Below are 18,536 nucleotides of genomic sequence, written 5' to 3' on the forward strand. Positions count from 1 at the left end.
ACAAATAATTAATTCACAAAACCCCTTTAGTTAGTAGTCTATACTATTTTTAGAATGTCTGGCTGCGTAAGGTGTGGTCAGAGTTTATTTATATTACCTATTCTAATGCTAAAGTCAAAAAACAAAATGGGAAAAATAAATTGTTTCACTAATATTAGAAATAGCAGAAAGAAACTTACCAGCTATAAAACAGATAATGAAAATATTAATTTAAGTAATATTTAAAGGGATATAAAGGATATTTATTCGTATAATTACTAATGACGTTTTTCTTTAGTATGTACAATTGTATACATGTACATATATTGCTATATAAGTACCTTTAGTACCTACGTAGGTAGGTACTGTTATCCTATACGATTTATTGTTGTTGTTGTAGAGATATGCTTTCAACAAATTATAAACACAATACATGTAATTATTTACTTAAATAAAACTTACTTTCTTAAGGGGTGGTTGGGTCTGTGTTAGAGCGACCAATAGACATAAAATCCAAACGACCTGCATGGTGACGGCTATGAAACAACAATCATTTCTACAAAACCTTGCCTTTATATAAACATTTCAAATTTTAATTGGACATGTAATTTATTTCAGCGAATAATCAATTGCTTATGAAATTATCGATTAATCGCTTAAAAGAGTTTATAGCAACAATAAAAACAATTCAAATGATTAATAGGTATGTAGTTTACAAGCTACCAAATTAAGAAATTTTAGAAGTGCCTCCTTTAATCAAATATACACCTTAAGTGAGTAAGTGAGGAAACCTACATACTTACATCTGCGAAGTTCAAAAGTGTATGTGAAGTCCTCAGCCCGCATTGGGCCAGCGTGGGGACTAAGTACAGCCCAAACCCTCTCGTGCTTGAGAGGAGGCCTGTGCCCAGCAGTGGGACATTTAATATAGGCTAAATTATTTATTGTTTTAGTTTTATTTGATCTTATCTTGTCAATAATCGTTCTCTGAGGATCCGAATATCCCTTGAATCTGAAGTTGAAGGTAAAATTGTTTAAAAATTATTAGGCCGTTATCTTGCATTCCTTAATTTTTGGTCCGAATATGTTTAAAATGGATAGTTAAAGAATCCGATATTCTCTCTTAAAATTAATTCCAACAAAACATAATTGTGAAACTGGGAGTCTAGTTCAATAAAAATAATATTATTAGAAAAATAAATGCTAAGTTTTGTAGATTAGCTGATTTGTTGATTAGTGATTTTTTTATTAGGCGTGTAAAACGTGTCTGTCCCTCTGCCCGTCTGTCCGTCTGTCCTTCTGTCCGTCTGTCCGTCTGTCCGTCTGTCACCAGGCTGTATCTCATAAGCCGTGATAGCTAGACGGTTGAAATTTTCACAGATTATGTATTTATATCGTATGTGATTCATAATTGTTATATTTTTGCCTTGACTTATTTTTCAAAAGTGTTTTTCAATAAGAAGACACGACGTCAAAGATTGTTTACCTTTTTCCTAATGTAAAAAATTTTTACTAAATATAAAATGTCTTAAGCGCTGGTGGCCTAGCGGTGGGAGCGTGCGACTTTCAATCTGGAGGTCGCGGGTTCAAACCCCTGCTCGTACCAATGAGTTTTTCGAAACTTAAGTACGAAATATCATTTGATATTTGCCAGTGGCTTTTCGGTGAAGGAAAACATCGCGAGGAAACCGGACTAATCCCAATAAGGCCTAGTTTCCCCTCTGGGTTGAAAGGTCAGATGGCAGTCGCTTTCGTAAAAACTAGTGCCTACGTCAATTCATGGGATTAGTTTTCAAGCGGACCCCAGGCTCCCATGAGCCATGAGAATGAGAAGAAGATAAAATCTCTTACAAATTATTCACATAGCCCGGTTTGCAAGGCCGGGTTGTGTAATGCCGGTATTCATAAACACGCAAGAATTACCTACCTACCTAATCGTTTGTGTTAAGCTGGTCTCATATAATTCTTAAGAAAGGGATAAAACATAAATTAATTGAGTTTTGTCGAGAGGCGTAAAAAGTGTTAGTTCCTTTATTATTTTTTATATAGGTACCACTACTTTTTATTTAGATATTACGTAACAATAGGTGTACAATTTCAACGACTAAATCTATCAATTTTACATTTCTGCTCTAAAATCGTTACCGGCCTCTTAAATGGACAGCTGTGACAATGCTTCCCAATTTTCTGCTCCTAGAGATAAATACCTTTTTGGTAGGGAACCCTAAAAAGTAGCCATAATGTATAATTAAACAAAATTTAATCAATAATGTTAAGTTTATTGTGCAAGAACAAATCGGTTATTATAGTATTAATGAAGTCAAAAATCCTTTAATCATCCATCGTCGATGATGTCTAAACGGTGTCTACCCACGTTCACCGGTAACATCTTCAACGGTTGCGTCTTCAACGGTTGCGTCTTCAACGGTTGCGTCTTCAACGGTTGCGTCTTCAACGGTTGCGTCTTCAACGGTTACGTCGTCAACACCTTTATTGTTACCGTTGTTGGCAGCATCTTCAACTGTTACGTCGTCGACACCTTTATTGTTACCGTCGTTGGCAGCATCTTCAACGGTTGCGTCTTCAACGGTTGCGTCGTCAACACCTTTATTGTTACCGTCGTTGGCAGCATCTTCAACGGTTGCGTCTTCAACGGTTGCGTCGTCAACACCTTTATTGTTACCGTCGTTGGCAGCATCTTCAACGGTTACGTCATCTACACCGACATCGGGTGGATTGAGCTCTTGCTGCGGTTTCAACCTGGAATGAGAAATAAGTAGTAGCAACCCTTTTCCTGCTCCACATTAACGACATGCTGCAACCCAGCATTGTAGGTTATGCAGATGACAGTACGGTTGTTGAGAGATATTTGGCTAGTGCAGGGGACAGCAGGGAGGATATACGTTCACAGAGAGAGGCCATGGTTGAGCGAATGAACTTGACCCTTAGTCTCGTTTCCCAGTGGGGTGATGACAATCTGGTCACGTTCAATGCCTCCAAAACGCAGGCGTGTCTATTTTCCGCAAAACGGAGTCCATTCGACCTGACTCCTTCTTTCCGGGGTGCATCTGTACCTATTACCGACAGCCTGGAACTCCTCGGCATGGAGCTGAGTTCAGTCCTCGGCTTCGGCAGCTTCATTGAGTCTAAAGCACAAACTGCGGCCAGAAAGCTGGGCGTCCTAAATAAGGTGAAGCGATACTTCACACCTGGACAGCTTCTAACACTTTACAAAGCTCAAGTCCGGTCGTGTATGGAGTATTGCAGCCACCTGTGGGATGGCTCAGCTAAATACCAACTCGCCGCTTTGGACTCAGTGGAGCGCAGAGCCAGGAGGATGATTGGCGACAAGAAGCTAACGGCTAAGCTTCAGACTTTGGCCCATCGGCGGAAAGTCGCCAGCCTGTCGGTATTCTACAGGTTGCACTTCGGGGAGTGTGCCCAAGAGCTACACGAGCTCATTCCACCGTCCCCATTTTACCATCGGACTTTTAGACGCACGGCCGGTTTCCATCCTTACTTGGTAGATATTCCGCCAATTCGCACGAAGCGCTTTGCTTCTACTTTCCTTATGCGCACTGCCAAGGAGTGGAATTCCTTGCCGGCGTCTATATTTCCGTGCTCTTATAACCCGGCAACCTTCAAATCAAGAGTGAACAGGCACCTTCTGGGCGAGCTCGCTCCATCGTAGGCCACGTCTACGCCTCGGCTAGTCTGTGGCCATGAGTAAACCCATGAATAATAATAAAAAAAAAAAAAAGTAGATTGTGTCACAAGGGCATAAAATGACATATATACGGGGTGGGAGTACATTGAATCCTAGGGACTCAGGTGTGTGCTAACGGTGGAATTAATTTCGCCGTATATGACACGTAATGATTTTCATATCACATGTAATAAAATGTTGTTATCTTATTGAAAACCCCGTTAATATAGGTGCAATTCAAATAGGTGGTGGCGCTGTCATACAAAATTTGTACACATATGTGAGTGACCTCAATTGCTTTATACATGGCTTTTTAGAAATTTTTACTTCGGGACCAATCCCGAAATATATTAAAAAATTGACTCTCCTCTATAAAGTCAACAATAAACACCAGACCACAAATAAAATCGTATAAAATAGTCAATTTTGTTTTATATTTTCGTGATTAAAAGTTGCTCAAACCCCCTAGTGTACATTTCATTTGATAGCGTGACGCGTGAAGTACGCGTTTGCGTTGTCATTTTATATGGAATAAGCGAACGCACGTCACGCTATCGAATGAAATTTATACTAGGGGGTACTGTTATATTATGATCTATATAGGGGAGGGGGGCCCAAAGCGAGCATACTGCTCAAAGCGAGCACGTGTGCTCACCTTGAAAATATGTGATGAGATCCGCCCTGCCACGCTCTGTCTGCTACAATTGGCACCACCACTGTTAGTGACCGTGCGCGTCATAGTGACCAAAATTACGATTTTATAAGTTCAGATATGAAAAATCCAAGGTATGTATCGAGTGATTTGTGGATTTGTGAGGACGTTGTTGAAAAACGTTAATTGTAGTATGGATTGACATTTATTAGGCTTTTTGTTTAGGTAAAATATTCATGAATGTGCGCGAAATATTTGAACGTTAGGTTTAGTACAATGTGGATTTGGTCGAAAAGGCAAAGCGGGCAGGGCAAAGTGAGCATGTGCCCACATACTGCAAGTTGTTGGCACTTGAAAACTGCACAACTTATATTGGTATTGAATCATTTTACTGTGACTCATGTCAAGATATATAAGATTTAAGATAAAATAAATGTTTGTTTGATGAAAACTGAATGTTTTTAAGAAGAAGAAGAATTTTTGTCAAGCTTGTGACAATTTAAAGTACCTATGTTGTATGTTTGGTAAGAAGTACCATTTATTATTAAATTTCTGACGTTTTGACTCTGATTAAAATCTATACATATTAAATCATTAGAGTTTTATTGATGTGATCGACGTAGTTTCTGTCCTTATCTCCAAATAAATATTGTATGGTTATTGCATGAATAAAGTGTGCTCATTTTGCCCCCTTTGTGCTCGCTTTGCCCAAAACCTGTGCCCGTTTTAGGCCCCGCCTCGGGCAAAGCGAGCAAAAGTAAAGTTTTCATAATTCGTTATTTTTACTAGTTTTCCTAAACTTTACAGTATATTGAAGTATGTATAATTAAACTATGATAAATTCAGCGTTAAACAGCATTCAAAGTTAAGTGTTACTGATATTTTCTTCATACTTTTTTCGCAGTTCCTCTTAAGGTGCTCGCTTTGGGCCCCCCTCCCCTATTCACATGATAAAGTATTGCTACCTCTACAAGTTGAGGTAACACGAGAAAAAATATAAGTGTCGCAAACTACAATAGTCTCCGATGGTCAAAAAATCCACGATCATGGAAGGTTTAAGACACTCGAAAGTAAAACGAGCCAAGCGTCATCAGCGCGACACCTGTGCGCTACGGACACCTAATGCCGCCTACATACGTAACGATAAATCGTTGCGATAAAACTGTGCAGTCCGACTGTGCAGATAAATCGAACCGTGTGTATGACAAATCGTTACGATAATCGACAACGACAACGACAACGATTTGTCATACACACGGTTCGATTTATCTGCACAGTCGGACTGCACAGTTATATCGCAACGATTTATCGTTACGTATGTAGCCGGCATAAGATACACCTGCCTGTCTTGCGGTCGTGGTTGCCGCTCCTGTATCTGCTTTTAGCCATGAGAAGCGTTGTCGCCCTGCCTGACACCTGTTTATATGGTATTTAATATACTCTAAGGTCTATGATGATGAGAAGTTGAGGTTTATGGTCAAGTCACAAGTGATGAATCACCTGGAATCCTTCATCTGAACTACGCAGAACTCCTTGGACGGGGTGAAGATGCACAGCGTCTTTTTGGACGACGGTTTTCGGTGTCCGCTGTCAGAGACCTCCCCCCGATCTCTCGGTCTTTTGGACGGCCTACCGCGCGGTCTCTATTAAAATAAAATATAAATGTTAATGTATTGTTTGTTTGCCCAGCAGTGGCACTAGGTAAATTAGGCTAAAAGAAATTAACAAGTGTAGGTTGTATGTAAAATTTTATAAAAATACCTAAAACAAAACCAACATTTAAAAGAGATATAAAGGAATTATTGGTTTTTCGAACGCTTTACAATTATATCATAAAAGAATATGTCACTGACACGTCCAGGTCCCAGACGTTAGCGAGCATACAATAGTTATTTGTTTTACAAGGGGGTTTTCACCACACCAACCCGAAGCAAATATTAAATGTAAAATATCAAACAAAATCAAACCAAATCAAATCCAAATGAATGTTATTTAATATTTATCATCCAAAATCAAAGTCAATTCTACCAGCAAACATAAGAAAACAACTCAAAATTAGCATTTGATTACTTTGCCTCACATGTGAATAAAATGCAACTTTGCTATCAGTTTTTGAAGTGCAAAGTATGCCTTTTCGAGGTGGTGTGGTGAAAACATATTAAACATTACTTGGAAGTGTTAAGGTTACTTTGACAACGTACGCCATACTACTTATAGTTGTCCGCTTGTCCCTGGCGCTGTGGGTACAACTAGCTGGGGTATCTTGGCGTTCAATAGGTTAAAAAAAAAACAAATCTTACATTATTTATTGCTGCTTCTAGTTTTGAAATTCCATCCTTGGCTACTTCCTGAAAACGCAAATACAGAACATACAAAATTGTGTATTACGTATATAGTAAGTATATTAACTTTTTATAATGCTCAAATTCAGAGTGGAAAATGGGAACTACGTTTATACTACGGTTCCTCTGTTTTGGAGTGCTTCGGGGATGTTTAGCGAAGCCTTCGTGTTTGGCTTCCACGCCATAAGGCGCAAAATAGTGGCCTCCAAAAGAGAGAACTCACACTGGCGTCTTTTAAGCGTCGGCGTTTATTCCACTCTATGGCTGCTGATCGACGCAACGTTGGCGCAACTGCACAACGACGCCATTTTTCATAGCGCCTTGACGCCGAGATACGCTGATGTGGAGTATCTCTAAATTTAAATTATTTACTGTTTCGATTGCCCAATAGCTAGTAAGTGGAACACCATGCGCATGGACTATACAGGATGCTGTTGGGCTAATTTAGTTATTTAAGCCGTAGATTTATTTAATTTTATTTATTGTATTTGTTTGTAGCTATGGGCTAATGTTCGAAATATAAAAAAATGTTATATTAAGGTGCCGTAAGTTCAGAGTGCGAAGTTTTTGAATAATCGTTTTTGAAGATTATTTTACGGTTGCCATTATTTTAATTAGCAATCTTTTGACCTTTCTCTAGTCTAGTTTCTTTAATTTCACATCCAGTTTTTTTGATTTGTTCCTGATATAAAAAATCTCACACACTTGACATAAGGTCCAAATTGTTATAATTAAATTTAAATTACCTATTACTTAAATAAATAAAAAAAACTTCGGCTTTAGGCCTAAAGACAGCAGTTTATTATTATACTTACATTCGCAGTTATTTCTGCCACCTACAATATAATAAATTGAATAAAACTTTAAAAGATTCTTAGTCACACGCAATAAAACTGCCTAGCACAGCTAATCTGTGGAATGGACTGTCACCTGCTGCGGTATTTCCAGATACGACTTCAAAACTTCAAGAAAAGATGGGAGTACGCCCGATCTTAAAGGCCGGCAACGCACTAGTATCTCCTCTGGTGTTGTAGGCGTCCATGGGCGACGATAATCGCTTACCATCAGGCGATCCGTTTGCCTCCTATATCATAAAACAAAAGATCCTCCCTCGAGTATCGTAAAGAGCAAAAGTTGATTTATTTTGTATAATATATAATTATAGGTATTTTATTTCCTTTTTGAGAGAATTATTTTCAGGATATAAATAAAATGTATACCAACCAACTGAAAAAAAAATCAATTTTTATGAGTAGGTACAAAAGCAAATAAGTAACATAAAGTTCTGTACACGTCTTCGGCTGTCCCATAGCGAAACCTACGTAGTAAGTGCGTCAGACCATTTTTACAGGAGAGCGTAAAAACATAATATATGTCAGCCTAAAAAAATGATTTAATTTTTTATAAAAAAATGTACATATTATATAATAATATTGTGTATAAATAAACGTATTATTATAAATATTATACTTATAATAATATTGTATTTATATATAAGTTTTATGTTCCTTACTAACATTGAAAATGTAAGGCTGTAAGCACCGATGTTAGTGCCTTCGCACTACATATTCCCTAGTAAGTGCTCTTTTTAGATTTGATCCTGGTACATATTTCACTTATCAATATTCAAGACATTTTTCGGGGTTGTTCCCACTAGTTACCACCATGTGGTAACAACTAAGATTATTTTCATACTTTTTACCACTAGTAACAATTGAAAAAAAATCCCACTTGGTATTTACCACTAAACTTTGGTGGTAAACAAACATATACATTAAGCAGATACGTCTGTAAATGGTACAACTGTAATTACTAATTTAGCTTTGTTGTAGAGATATTGGTATACCTTTAATGCTTCAGAATCTACAGCTTTGCCCTTCTGTAAAGTAGAACAGTGATACAGTGGTTAGTAAATTATTATTGCATATAAACAAAAGCACGCACAGACTCTGACCTTTGCCAAGTTTAAGGTTTATTTTTATATACAGGGTGATTCAGGAGACGTTAGCAGGATTAACACTGAGCATTTCGTAAATTATAAGCAACTGTTTCGCATCGGTATTAGTAAGGTTAACGTTAATTTTCTAGTCGTGTTGAAAAAAAAGTTATTAATTTATTTACGACATGCATGGTCACCATAAATTTAGAATACTATACTACCGATATTCTGTGTCAAATTTAATGTCATCACTCTCATCACGGTCTGGTTAGTTTTGAAAACTCGTATTTCACCCAAGTTTGACAGTTTATTTTCTTCGTAATCAAAATGCTGCCATTACGGTTAAAGAGGTTTTATGTTTATTAATTAGGTCTCGTAGGGTGACCATGATTGTAGAGAATTAAATTTGCCCTCACCAAAAAGTTAAAAAGTAGGAAAGAGTGTGGTTGTTTCACCTAAATACGACGGTGATCGATCAATTATCAGTTACTGAGTGTGCAGGATTAGTCCTGCTCACGTCTCATGAATCACCCTGTATATATGTATAGGTATATTTCATTAATCACGATATTTTTTATGTGATGATAACAAAATTAATGTTGTCCCTCGTTTCATAACTTACCAATTTTTGTGACAGCTTTTTGTGGATAAACGTTTTTAAGTTATTTCCAATGCCCTGAAAATGAAAATGTCCATATACTTTTTCGATATTCTTATACACTTCATTTTTAGATTTAATCGTGTGACGATTGATGGCAGTAAATTTACTGCTACTACAAAATTTACTATGACCACCCTCTATACTATCTATTCACTTTGTTAGTATTACCAGGCGTGGCTCATTTCGTCGATTTCGTCGCTTTGCTACAGGTAGCTAAAAGTACATCCGTTCGACCCCAATTTTGGGGTTTGCCATAAGCCGCGCGTGGCGCTGTCGCCACCTAGCGGCCATATCTGTGCTGATCGTGACAGACGCGTTTTGTTACAGAGTGAGTCTCCTGTACCTAGTACTATTATTTATTTTGTGGTATTACTAGAATTACTTAGTTCCGACGGAAAACCAGCGTTATCTAGCCCGGATAGGCCAGCAACATGCTGATCCGGGACCAATTAGCCCCATGCGTGATTTTATTTTAATTTTTCAAATCATTATTTACATCGTTTGAACACCGGAAAATATAAAAATTATTTTATAAAGTTTCCCATTATTTTATTAAAAAATATTTAAAATGTTGAAAAATTTTGAGCGGTTGAAACGCTCATAATTTTTGGCGCGAATTCTTGATGACGCGATGACGTCACGCGTTGGACTCGTGAACTAACTGACGTTTGTTATTATTTACTGTTCTATGAAACTTATGCGAGCAACTCCGCTCTTTCTGTGTTTATTCGTTGTATTGTTGTTAATAACATGGAAGAACCTAAAAAAAACATTTTATACTTCTAATAGGTATTGTTTAGTACCAATGTGTAGAAATACTACCATGAATGCACCCGAGAAAACATTTTTTGACGTGCCAAGAGATGCGAAAGTACGCAAACGATGGTGTAAACTTATGAAAAGAGGAAAACTAAACCCCAAAACTACTTTTCATTGTTGTAAAATTACAACAATATTGATACATACATGCTCATAAAACGTTACTCGTCCTTTGCGTTTTCAAAGCAAAATATACATACACAGTTTATAGGTTATTTACTATGGTAACTATACATTTGCTATCACTTTGAGCTTTACACACACACACACACAGTAAAAATCATTTTATTATTATATTTACCTTTCAGCTTTCTTTCCTTTCAGCTCAGCGGAAACGAAATTTTTATTGTTGGCGAAATATGCAGACATCATGAAAGCATCTATGTGTGGTAGATTGTCCGATTGCGCTTTGATAAACCCGCTGTCCGTCATCGTCTCGGTGGCGTCGTTTTCTTTGATAAATACTTATATTTTCTATTTAACTTAAATTTCCACCGCTTTGTTTTTTGGATATTTTGCATTGATAAAATTGAAATGGCGCGCTTTGAGTATCCCGTGCGCATGACAATGACATATTAGATGACAGCACTAACCGTTCAGATACTTACAAGTTTGGTTATAAAAATTATAAATAAAAGATATCTTTATTATTCATGTTTTCAGAAATATCACATGCAGTGTATTGGATCTAATATGGGGTCACATGCTTAATGCGTAAATAAAATGACACTAAACTCAACGAGTGACGTCACGTGACGTTTCGACCAATGGCGTTCCGTTTCGTTCACTAGCTTTTCGCGGGCAAGTTTTTGTACTTTTTATTTATTATTTTAAACAATTAAATGATAATTTAATAATGGAAATGCATTTGTAACATGATATAATAGTAACAATCATCCGAATAAAAAATATTTGATTGAAATTTAAACTTCATGCATGAAGCCAATTCGTGGTTAATTATATACCTATGTTATGTTATACTATGTGTTCTTCGCTTGTATCCATCTTTTTATTTGACCACGAACAAACGGTTTCTATTTTATTCTTAGTTCTGAGACAACATGGTTTTGTATACAGGGTGCCCAGTAATTAATGGACAACCTTCTAACCATCGACAGGGCACCTTAGGCTGGTCCAGAAAATGCACTTACAGGTCTAGTAAGAGTTTCGTGGTTTTCGAGATAATTGCACATTTAAAGGTACCGGTAATCCGACTATACCAACATTAAGGATGACTCACGCTAGGCCGCGCCGATATCTCGTAATTTTCTATAACAGCTGATCGGTGATCACGTGGTGATATCCAAAGAAAACTCCGGCCCGGTCCCGGCCCGGCCCCGGCAAGGTCTAGCGTGAGTCATCCTTTACTAAAGCAATATTACAATATTACAGCAGACTGTATTGCCACCGCAAATGTCAAAAATCCGAGCAGAATCTCGATTTAAGGATGCCCAAATATAATTAAATTTCCATATTAAAAATACGTACCGTGTGTGCCACTTGACTGAGCTAAAATAAGAAGTATTCAAAAAGATAAATATAAGATAATAGTATTTTGTGCAGCAGATAAAAAAGATTCTTAAAATTCAAAAGTTAATTTACAAAACGAAACGAAGTTGACTTTTGTAAAGACATACCCGATAATTTTAAGTCCTAACTACCTACCTAATGTAATGTTTCACACAATATTTTTTTTAAGATAGCAGCAAAAACTTTAAAATATGAATAAAATCAATGTATCCACGGACTGGATCCCACAGGATGGATCTCGGGGCAGAGGAAGACCCAAACGGAGATGGCGGGACAACCTAGATACATTCTGTGTGGAGTGGCGGGAGTGTGCATTAGACAGAGACAAGTGGCGGGAAAGAGGGGAGGCCTTTGCCCAGCAGTGGGACACACTAATAGGCTAATAAAAAAAAAATGTATTCATGGTTTGTAGATTTTTCTATAGAAGTCAGAATTAAAAAAAAAAACCATAGTTCCATAATATTCTATAAATATTCCTGAAAACGCTGCTGTTTGGATCTTAAAGAAAAGGATTCACATCTTTTTCTTTAATTAATAATACCTATAAATGATTCCTGTCCATGACATGACGCAAACGCGATCGCTCTTCACGTTAAAGAATGACATTTACGAGTAGGTAGGTTAGGGTGGTTCACGTTTGTATGGGAAAAATTCAAACTCTAGCTAGAAGAAGCGGCACCCTCCCATTTTGTTACACTTGTTTTATTGACTAAATATGCCAAGTTTTGTAATCTTATCTCAACTACAAGGGGGTGCTCAAACACTTTGAAATTTTTCAAAGTTGTATGAAATCCAAAAAAATTAAGTTATTATTTTTTTGAGTTTTATGTAAGTAGTAGTTTTCACATTATTTGAAAGTGTGATTTAAAAGTTATTTGGTGAAAAACCATTTTTATTTCTATTTTTTATGATATTTTTAGGTGAAATTCAAAAAATCTTACTTTTGAAAAATTATAAAAATTTGAAATAAAAATGTTTTTCTACTTAAAAACTTATAAATCACATGTGCAAATAATGTGAAAACAGATACTTAAATAAAATTTTGAATAATAAATACTTGTTTTTTTTGGTTTTCATACAACATACAAAATTTTCAAAGTGGTTGAGCACCCCCTTGTAGTTGAGATAAAATTACGAAACTTGGTGTATTTTATCAGCATAATAAGTGTAACAAAATAAGGGGGTGGCCCGTCGGAAAATAAAAAAAAATGTTTTTTGAACCACCCTAAGGTAGGGGTTCTACTAGTGTTTTATTTTGCAAAATTAGGATAAAACTATAATATTTTAAGCTTTCACGTTTTGAATACATATTAACTCACATTAAAACATCCTCATTCATCCTGTCTGTGTCGAAACGTCGGTAAATCAAGGTAATTGAATATAATTCGCGTTAGACCCGTCTATAGTGTGAGTTAATAGAATAAAACTGACTACAACTATTGTCATTGATCCTAAACTCTGTGCCATTCTTATAATTAAATAGTAAGAAATGTCCTTCTTACTTCTTAGACCATTTTGGCATAGACGTAGGCTGTTGGATTTGGTAGCTTTGGTTGCCCTCAGTGATCAATTTAAAAAATAGAGGTTTATAATATTCGAAAGATACGTGCTACTTTTAACATCCCGTAGATTAAAAATAAATAATGATTAAGAAAGACAATTACCAGCTGAAAAGAAATAAATGATAAATAAGGTATTAATGAGTATGTAACAGTACCGAAGTATGGTGGAGTGACTTTTTTAGTTTTGTTTATTCTAAAAATAATAAAAAGTTTCGTTTTGGGTTCAAGATAAAAAGTTATTATGGCATCTACTTAAGTTAGACATAGGTAAATGCCTGCAAGGCCAATGTGGTTTTATATAAGGAATTAATTATTTATCCCCATACAGTAGGTATTATATTTATCATACTAACGTATAGTTAGGTCATGAGTCATGATTGATAAATTTGTATATAGTTATATTTTACGTATAATATTTTGTATTAGCAATTTTGCATCGTATTTGGGCGTTTTCAGAAATAAATATCGAAAACCCGATTCTCACAGATCCCGGTGTTTTTGGGTTCTTTCAACTCAGAATCACTAGCATATTCAATTCTGATGATAAAATAAAATGTCCCAAAAATTTGTATGAAAATTGTACATTCCACTACCTACGTCCCCACATACAAGTGAAAACTGTTTTCATACTAAAACGTGACGTAATGGAATGGACATTTTGGGACATCTTTTTTAATGGTGGGATGGAGAATGCTGTCGATTCTGAGTAGAATGAGCCCAAGAACGTCATTTATCAACAATGACTTTCTTGTTTTACCTAGCGTTATCCCGGCCTTTGCCAGGGTCCGCTTTCCTACTTAACAATGATTATTTTATTAAAATATTAGAAAATTGATATCAACCTTTTTAGCACTCTAAAAAACAACATAGAAACAACAAGTAAATAATCATAGTAAGCAATGGTATACATAAATATAAATGTTTTTGTCAAGTACGTAAAGTAGGTGCTCAGCAAAAATATTACACATTAAATGCATATATGTATGTGGCTGCAACGTTGCAACTAAGGGCCGGTGCAGGTTATGTAACTGCTAAAGTGTTATGATTAAGCTATATTTGGTTGAAATAATACTGACTAGGTACCATCGCCCACACTGTTAACTGTCCAACGGTGGACCTTATATCATTTAATTTGTAATAAGATCCATCGATGTACGGTTGAAAGTGTTGTTGTTTGTACTCGTATTTTGTCATTAATCCTCAAATCTGTGTCATTTTTATGATTAAATAGTAAGAGATGTCCTCCGACCATTTTGGCGTAGACGAAAGTACTGCTGGATTTGGTAGCTCTATTTAAAAATCCACTCTAAATTAGAAAAGTATAACATTCGAAAGATACGCGCTACTTTTTATGAAAGTTTTATTTACCAGCTGAAAATAAATTATTAATAAAGTATGAACGTAAGTATGTCGTATATCGTATTACTATCGGATATTAATGTACCCGAGTTGGCGTGTTTAGTAATATTTTGTTTATTCTAGCGGACTTGTTGTTCCTGTGGAGTTTAGACTTGCACAGTACTCTTCCCACGAGGACGTGTGAAAGGTCAGAATGGCCGTGTCGCAGACCGTCTATAATGAATGTATGACGGCTGCGTTTGATGGAATGTCAAGTATTGAAATAGTCTATGCTTGAGTGTGTTTGACTGCGATACAGTGACTTTTATTTGAATGATCCGAACAGCTTCTTTAATGGATTGGTTCCTGGCTGATTCTGAGGACAGCCCGAAATGAGATGACATCCTGAGTACTCGCAGTCAACCTCGCTGCATTCCTATAATTAATATTTTATGAATTCTATCGTTTTAGCTGTGCCGTTCATGGATTACCATTAATTCATCGGCTCCTCGATATCATAAGAAGTTGCATTTTAGGTTCAAATATTAAGAAGAGAAATAACATGTAAAAATAATACCTTTTTGTTCCCAATAAGTGTGGTTGGCTATAAAAAAGGATATTCAAATTAAAAACTAGTGAAGTACATGCACTAAAGTTAGCTCATCGCTATTTCCAGTTTTTATTTTTGTTATGTACTTATGTTTAATGGGTCAATTTTCAAATAGGCATTTTTTGCTGTCCCACGGCTAAAACTCGAAGTCCATAGGACTAAAAGACTGGGTATGTATATATTTTCATTCAGTGTATTATAAGCTTTAAAAATCATGCACAACTGTATCAAAAATATTATTTGGTCCTGACAAAATCGCATTTGAAGTTCCAAAAACGGCGAAATTTGCCGTTTTTCGCGTGTCCCAGTGGCGGCATCGCGCAATAAAAAAAATCATAACTTTGGATGTAGACAACGTATTATAAACAACTTTGTATTTCTATAAAGAGCATTTTCTAGAGAATTGATTTAATCATATTGATAAATTAATGCGTTATTTAATAAAACAAGGGAAGCCTTTTTATCGCTGTCCCGCGCGGCACCTGTTTTGTTATGACTTAAATATACCCCCTATAATCTTCTTTGTCTATTGAATAACGGTTAGATTAAATTTACAACGCAATAGTGCGGTTAGTTGGGCATCGATTGACATCAAATGTAAACCCGGAAACAGTTTAATTTATTTAAAAACAGATAAAAATCTCTTTCGATATATTTTGGTACGACTACAACGACATTTGTATGGACTCTGAATACGTTGGTACATAGTTGGAATAAAAATATTTCTTTTATAATAATAGTTGCAAATATAGTGTTAAAATATATAGTAAAATAAATAAGTGAATCTGTTGTATTGTGTAGGAAATATCGCTAAAAAATATTATTGGCGACATGTCGCGACATTTGTATGGCGACATTTATACGGCTATTTTGACCGTATAAATGTCGATTGTGGCATACAAATGTCGACATAGTGCCATACAGATGTCGAGAAGGTGTTATACATATGTGGTCAGGGTCTTATAAATGCAACAAAAATAATAAATAGTGGCATATACATGTTGATACTGCCATATAATGTCGAAAAAATGCCGTATATATGTCAAAAGCGCCTTACAAATGGCTAAATAGTGTCATACAAATGTCGATCTTTAAACGTCCATATCTAGCTAACTATAAAAAGTACAGAGGTGCCTCCTACAGTATATTTTTTGTTGTTAAGAACCCTTCCTAAAACAATGATTTATAATCAGATTTTTCAAAAATAAAAAATTGCCATACAAATGTCGAAAAAACACCCTCTTCAAAAATTGACCCTAATATGAAATGCAGATTTGTCTATGGTATTAAAGTTAGACCTAGAAAGGTCTGCAGGGATTTTGATAGCCCACGTAGTGCAAGTGTTATTTAAAAAAATAATATGGTCGCACAATTGGAACCTATTCACACTTATAAAAGTATGAAATTCTTTATGAAAGTATGTTACCTTTGGGCATATCACTTTACTAGCGACCCGCCCCGGCTTCGAACGGGTTAACAAATTATACACTTAAAAAAACCTTGCTCAAGAATCACTCTATTGACAGGTGAAAACCGCATGAAAATCCGTTCAGTAGTTTGTGAGTTTATCGCGAACATACAAACACACAAACGCGGCGGGGGACTTTATAAGGTGTAGTGATTCTGTGCTTTGGGTCAGGTATTAAAGGTAAACTATTAAAAGAAAGGGTTAAAATAAATAGCCTAAATAGGGTTATATTGTGTACCTTATCTGCATAAGGACCATCAGACTTATATAGAAAAGGTACCACAATACAACCCTATCTACATTTTTTGATACTTTTTAGTTTCATATCAAAGAAATATAATTATGTTGTATGAATAGTACACTTACTCCTTTTTTCACAGCTCCAGATAATTTTGAAATTACTTGAACTGCGCCTCCCTGAAAGATATGAAAATATAAAATCTTTGGTTAACATTTTTAAATGAATCTACTTTTAGTAAACTTAATGACGTCCCACGGGTAAAGGTACCTTATGGCGGTTGGCGCTTACGCTATTATTAAAGCCGCTCCAATATTATTGCGGCAATAAGGTACCTTTTGCCGTGGAACGTCACTTATTTTCTTTTACGTTATGGAAACGAATCAGACGACTCATGATAATTACGACGGTGTTCTAATTAATCTTAAACCAATCGCACCTATTAAGCACATCACATATTCCTACATTATCTGGAAAATCTGGATCAATATTAAGATCATAAAGCTATACTTACCTGGTCTGCTACGAGTCTGTCTATTTCCTAATGTAACAAAAATATTACATGTTAGTATTTGCAAGCACTGAAACTTTTTTTTTAAACAATTGACCTTTGCAGTTAATCTCTGAACAGGAATAATACTTTGTTCTACATAATTAGGCCAAGCAATAAGAAGTTATAGAGGGAAATGCTAGGAACACAATTTTTGACTACGTAACTTTGTTTGGACTAGTTAGGAGGTGAACATATCAAAAGTCCCCGGCCGTAGCCCCGGTGCTGGGGGATAGAGGGGGGAAAGAAGGTCTAATTTTTCGGTTTTTCACTAATATCTTGGAAATTTTGCGTCTTAGCGACATGACTACTAAGACAAACCAAAAGCTGATAAAATTTGTTACAAGTTTTATTCAGTCAAGTTTTTCGATATCTTGAATAGTTTTTGAGATATCCGCTCTTGAAAGTTTATTTAGGGCTTTCAATTTTATCTTGACATCTACATTAGTGACGCTGCTAGACCGTGTTTGGTATCATTTTCGTATAAATCGGGGGTGCTGAATTCAGTTTTGGTATCACATTGACACCATTCTTAAGAAAAAACATATAAACTTTAAACAAATACCTTTTTTTTTAAATTCCTCTTCACGCTTAAACCGCTCAACCGATTTAATTGAAATTTAGTATACAGATATTTCGAGTCCCAAGACAGGACATAAGATACTTTTTATCTCAATAATCATCCTTTAAAGTTGTGAAATGGAGTATGGGGGGAATTCAACTTCGTCGACGAAACTGAATTCATGAGGTTAATACTGCTCAAGGTAAGGTTTGAAGTCATGTTTGGTATCACTTTCATCTAAATCACAGATGTATTCCGTCCTAAATTTCATCTAAACCGGTTCAGCGGTTATTGACTCCCCATACAAACTTCCACCCCACTTTTTACACTCTCAAAAGATGCTTTTGGTTATAAAAACTATCCTATGTCGTGTATCGAGATTTAAACTATTTCTATACCAAATTTCAACGAAATTGGTTCAGCGGTTTAAGCGTGAAGAGGGATTTAAAAAAATATTTATTTTTTAATTTTGGTTTTACATCGGAATGGTGTCAATGTGATACCATAAATGTATTCAGCACCCCCGATTTATACGAAAATGATACCAAACATGGCCTAACAGCTTCACTGACGTAGATAT

General features: G+C 35.8%; 3 long non-coding RNA genes across 3 annotated transcripts; all 3 read right to left on the reverse strand.

Moving 5' to 3' along the window:
* Positions 1-2,637: 2,637 nt before the first annotated feature.
* Positions 2,638-7,530, reverse strand: LOC134675835 (uncharacterized). The gene is made up of 4 exons (XR_010099810.1): positions 7,495-7,530; positions 6,638-6,685; positions 5,838-5,980; positions 2,638-2,739 (listed from the first exon to the last, which is right to left on the reverse strand). It is a non-coding gene; the product is annotated as an uncharacterized LOC134675835 (long non-coding RNA).
* A 995-nt stretch (positions 7,531-8,525) lies between these two features.
* Positions 8,526-11,838, reverse strand: LOC134675817 (uncharacterized). The gene is made up of 3 exons (XR_010099803.1): positions 11,587-11,838; positions 9,241-9,294; positions 8,526-8,558 (listed from the first exon to the last, which is right to left on the reverse strand). It is a non-coding gene; the product is annotated as an uncharacterized LOC134675817 (long non-coding RNA).
* Positions 11,839-15,105: 3,267 nt separating this feature from the next.
* On the reverse strand, positions 15,106-17,437 carry LOC134675783 (uncharacterized). The gene is made up of 3 exons (XR_010099790.1): positions 17,359-17,437; positions 16,973-17,023; positions 15,106-15,132 (listed from the first exon to the last, which is right to left on the reverse strand). It is a non-coding gene; the product is annotated as an uncharacterized LOC134675783 (long non-coding RNA).
* Positions 17,438-18,536: the final 1,099 nt, after the last annotated feature.

This window comes from Cydia fagiglandana, chromosome 23, assembly GCF_963556715.1.
Source record: "Cydia fagiglandana chromosome 23, ilCydFagi1.1, whole genome shotgun sequence".
NCBI classification, from domain to species: domain Eukaryota; kingdom Metazoa; phylum Arthropoda; class Insecta; order Lepidoptera; family Tortricidae; genus Cydia; species Cydia fagiglandana.